Here is a 5623-nt window from a genome sequence, read left to right as displayed (position 1 = left end):
TCACGGTGAGCAAGTAACTGTCAACTCCATGGACAGGTGGAAGTGACTTGGCAGCCGGAATGAGCCCACCCTGAGTTAATTATACCAGTGAGGATCAAGGAGAATGGGGATGCAGCTGGTCTGCAGAGCCCCGGCAGTTCTGAGACACATGCTCCTGGATCCACACGTTGCTCCATATCCAGCCTTGCCTTTCTTTGTTCTCTCTTGATTCCATCCAGGTTTCTGCTCTCCTTGTCCCTTTGGGGAGGGAGGTCAGTACCAGCCCAGGTGTAGTCCCCAAATGCTTCCTGCTTCCAGTCCCTGCGTAGGCTTGTATATCCACTTGCTTGGGTTGCTCTGGCATTCATGATAACAAGTTGAGTGGTTTCTGCCCTAGGCTATCTTTTCTGGCATCCTTCCTTGCTGAAATGTCAGAGGAGGCCATTGAGAGGGCGTGACCACCAGTTGACCTGAGAGCTGGATCCGGGCAATCAGACTCCTCACCCCCTCCCCTGACCTTGGAATGTGCATTCTGCCCACCATTCCCACAGTGGAAACCATTTTCAAGAACGCAGCCTTGAGAGAGTAATGTGTTATTGAGACCATGTGGACAGTATATGTGACTGAACCCTGTTAAGGTCTCTGTGTAAACTCAAGATTCTGGGGGGTGGGTGCTGAGATCTATTCGTCTTTCAGCTGACCAAGGCAAACCTTGTAAGCAGGTTCCCTTGCTTGTTAAAACTGCCACTAACTAGTCTAGAGTGGGCTGCCTCTTTCTTCAGTCTCTCGTTGCCCTCTGTGTATAGGGGCCAGTTTTCACACCAGCAGATAATCTTAATCATTTGTTTTCTTCCAAGTATGTACAAATCAAATAATGCTTTTGTGATGAAAATTATACAACATTATACAGAAAACCAAACATATACTTTCTATTACATCTTTGATGTACTAGTTAGTGTTAAATTGACATGTTTTTTCACCCGTGTTCTTTGGACTGTTTTTTTCGTTCATGTCTGTTTTTCTTCAGATGACTTTCTAGTAATTTATACAAATATGTGAATCTGGATAAACTAATATATTTTACTCTCAATTTCAGGTTGCATCCTTTGCTCTCCAACAATCACTGGAGTGCTGTTTTCAATATGTCCACCCAGGGATTCAAAATAACAAAAATGCTTTTGAAAAATAATGTCATAGGTTGACAGAGTGGTTTATAAATTATAGCATACGCTTATGCTCTTAATTCTTCCTCAAAACCCTGCTTATCATGGCTGGAATTGCTGCTACACCTGTGGGGTCAGCTGGGGGCTGGCTGTAGCCGGGCCAGGGGCCTGACTGGGCCACTTGCCTCTTATGCCCCAGCTAGTAACTGGGGCTTGTGCTCATGGGGGTAGCAGGGCTCCAAGAGGGAGAGTAGAAGCATCGTGGGACCTAGCTCTGAACTGGCACACCATCGTTTCTGCTGCCATCTATTGGCCATGGCAAGTCACCTAACTTCAAGGGTGGGGAAATCAACTCTCCCTCTTGATAGGATAAGTTGGAATGTCACATTGCAAAGAGTGAGGACACAAGGAGTCAACCTGGAGCCAATTTTTGCAATTTGGGATGACGCTTGGTGCCTTCCTCAAGGAGGTCGTCCAAAACCATTTTTGAAACATCCCAGGTTCCTATAAATCTCCACCTCTGGTTTGGCGACCCCTAAAAATTCCCTGTCAGTTTTGGTGAGGGGACACTTGGTGACAGTGTTGTCTTTTGAAATGAGTAGTTCTGTTATCGACATTACATTGCTCCCCATACATTATTTGTAAGGTTTCCCTGTTTGTATGTGCAAAATATTTCTGTGTATATTTTGAGAAATAAATTGTACAGGCCTCTTTTATTCTTTCACACACCCTAGAGATGTTATAGAGGCAGTAAAAGTGTCCAAATTTTTGAGAAATTAGAACAATCAAGAGTTACCTGTATGGAATGCTGTTAGCGATGGCAATTCCCGCTACAGTACCTTTCATCTGAGACACTTAGGGTGTGTTAACAGATTAAAAGAGTAAAAGACGCTGATGGAGAGAATTTTCATTATCTTGTGCTCTGAAAACGTGGATCTTCATTGGTTTGAATGGGCCTGAAAATGCATTTTTATTACTAGGGGCATAGAAGCCTCTAGCAGTATTCTTAATAAAGCAAGGTGAGTAAACAATCATCTGATGAGGGTAAATGTACCACACTCCATTTTAAGAAAAATACAATATAAAAGTCTTATCATGGAAGAAAATCTTTATATGATCTTTTTTGTTACATCTTTATTAGAGTATAATTGCTTTACAATGGTGTGTTAGTTTCTGCTTTATAACAAAGTGAATCAGTTATACATATACATATGTTCCCATATCTTTTCCCTCTTGCGTCTCCCTCCCTCCCACCCTCCCTATCACACCCCTCTAGGTGGTCACAAAGCACGGAGCTGATCTCCCTGTGCTATGCAGCTGCTTCCTACTAGCTATCTACCTTACATTTAGTAGTGTATATATGTCCATGCCTCTCTCTCGCTTTGTCACAGCTTACCCTTCCCCTTCCCCATATCCTCAAGTCCATTCTCTATTAGGTCTGTGTCTTTATTCCTGTCTTGCCCATAGGTTCTTCATGACACTTTTTTTTCTTAAATTCCATATATACATGTTAGCATACGGTATTTGTCTTTCTCTTTCTGACTTACTTCATTCTGTATGACAGATTCTAGGTGCATTCACCTCACTACAAATATCTCAATTTCGTTTCTTTTTATGGCTGAGTAATATTCCATTGTATATATGTGCCACATCTTTTTTATCCATTCATCCGATGATGGACACTTAGGTTGCTTCCATGTCCTGGCTATTGTAAATAGAGCTGCAATGAACATTTTGGTACATGATTCTTTTTGAATTATGGTTTTCTCAGGATATATGCCAAGTAGTGGGATTGCTGGGTCTGGGAAAACTGGACAGTTACATGTAAAAGTATGAAATTAGAACACTCCCTAACACCATACACAAAAATAAACTCAAAATGGATTAAAGACCTAAATGTAAGGCCAGACACTATCAAACTCTTAGAGGAAAACATAGGCAGAACACTCTATGATATAAATCACAGCAAGATCCTTTTTGACCCACCTCCTAGAGAAATGGAAATAAGAATAAACAAATGGGACCTAATGAAACTTCAAAGCTTTTGCACAGCAAAGGAAACCATAAACAAGGCCAAAAGACAATCCTCAGAATGGGAGAAAATATTTGCAAATGAAGCATCTGTGGCCTTTTTAGAACCTAAGCTTCTAGGGCACAGAGAACTTCATCTTGATGTAGGACTGAGCAAATGCATGGAGAGGTTCTCAAAAATAGGCATTAAATTCTAAGTCCAGAAGGGGCCTTGAGATGCCCTCTCTCTACTCCTTGGTAGAACTGTTTTAGCCAGCCCAAGAAAAGATTTTTTTCTTTAAATCTCAAAACTCAGAGATTCCACACTAAGAACTTACTTCTCATATTGCCTTGTGGCTGCTGTGGGCATCTGTCAAATGGTGTAAACTCTGCGTGGGAACCCTCCAGGCCCACGGTTTGGGCTGCTGTGGTGCCATGCTGTGCTCAGGGGCCTTCTTCTTTGGAGGTCTGGGCTCCAGTGAGCCTTGGTTCTTTTATGGAACCTTGGGTGCTTGACCACTCTGACCCTCAGTCCCATTTGCAGGTTCTGGGGAGGATTAAATGAGCTCATGTGATGTCCAAGTGACTGAGACAGAGTAGGCTCGGGATGAATCTTTGCTTCATTTTAATTAGCTACGGAGAAGAGGATGACCCTAGGGATGAGCTACTTGGACTCCAGCTTGGTGCCTCTCCAACTTTAATATGGGTATGCCTCTCCTGTGGATCTTGTTAAATGCAGGCTGGTATTCAGTAGTTCTGGGTGGGGCCTGGATTCTGTGCTTGTAACAAGCTCCTAGGTGACGGTGACGCTGAGAGCAAGGGTCCAGCTCCTGCCTTTCCCCCTTCTTTCTGGAAGAGCAGGACGTTGGCTCTCCAGTGGGAGAAAACATCCGCAACATGACTACTAGTAACCAGCTTCCCTCACAGGCAAGGGACCTGTACCACTGCTCCCAACCATTTTGTCTGAGGCGCAGCAAGCCAAAACCTCCAAAGAGGAGGTTTATTCACAAGGCAGCCAAGCGAGGAAGTGACGTGAGAATAGGTCTCAAATCCGCCTCCCCAAAGGGGGTTGGGGTACCTATGGGATAAAGAATAAAGAAGCAGCGCAGTATGAGGCATGGGGAGCATGAGGAAAGGTGATTGGAAAAAGGTGTGCTCATCATTATTCTGAGCTGGCGTAACTAGGCTACAGGGCTCAGCACATTCTCAGGCTGGAGTTTTCGGCCCTCTGAAGGCAGAAGGTGGTTCTCTCCAGTCTTAACCAGCTCAGCCTAACTAGACACAGCTGATTCCAAGTTCCTGGACAATACCGGGGCAAACATCTTATTGCTTATGCTACATGTTACTTGGAGGACGTGCAAGTGTTCAAGCTACCTTGATGAGTGAAGACAGGATTTGACTAATCATTACACATGGTTTCACCTCCAGGCCAACAGAAGAGACCTGTAGGCTGAGTCTGGCTCCTGGCACCTGGAATTGGAGGCAGATGGTTTAAAAACGGGCTCTTCCACCCTCTGTGTGATCTTGGGTAGATAGACTATTGAATCTTCCTGTGTCTATTTCTCCACCAGCAGCATGGGGACACTCAGAGTCCCTCTCTTTGGGGCTGTTATGGGGGTTCAGTGAGATATAGATGCATGCACAGGCACATGGGAGACACCCAGTGTATGTTACCTTCGTGCTTATCTTTATTAGGAGACCAGTATTGTTAGAAGATTTCTGGTTTGGACAACAAATTAGATAGGTGGTCATTACCCCTGTGTGTCACTGAAAGGGGGACATCTGTAGTGTTAAGTTTAAGTGGATTTTTCTCTTGCTCACCATTGGTAGGTTAAAAATCAACCATAGTTTAGTTTGCTTCATGTTTATGTCAGTATAGCCTTTTGTCCTCTGGAGTTCAATTTCCTTCTCTTCCTCTCCCTCCTCCCTTCCAACAGTGCCTAATACATAGTAAGTACAATATGCCTCAAGGTGTTTTTAAGCTCTCAATCACACAGTCAATAGAAGCCTCTCCAATATAGACTAGCTGCTCTCTGCACTGAATCCCCTATTACCTTCCTTCTTGGTTTATTGCCTCATTTTGCTCGATTATTTCTATAAATAGCTTAAGATGTAGCACAGGAGGTAAATTTTTCAAATTCCTTTCTGTACAAAATATCTTATTCAGCCTCTGCTTATGACTGATAGTTTCGCTGGATACAAAACCCTAGGGTGAAAATTATGTGCTGGAAAAACGTTGGAGGTATCTTTCTAATGCCTTCCAGCATCCATGGTGCTGATGACAACTATGATAAAGTCAGATTTTAACTTTTTTTTTTTTAGGTGAACAGTATTTTTCTCTCTGGAATAGATGTATCCTCTCAGTATTTTATTCTATTTTATTTTATTTTTTCAGTATTTTAAAACTTCACAATGAAGGGTGCCTAGGTATGAGTCTGTTTTTGTTCATCTTGCTCAAAACTTGAGTAACT

The sequence above is a fragment of the Delphinus delphis genome, chromosome 8 (genome assembly GCF_949987515.2).
Source record: "Delphinus delphis chromosome 8, mDelDel1.2, whole genome shotgun sequence".
Lineage (NCBI taxonomy): Eukaryota > Metazoa > Chordata > Mammalia > Artiodactyla > Delphinidae > Delphinus > Delphinus delphis.
Note: the sequence above shows the minus strand (reverse complement) of the source record.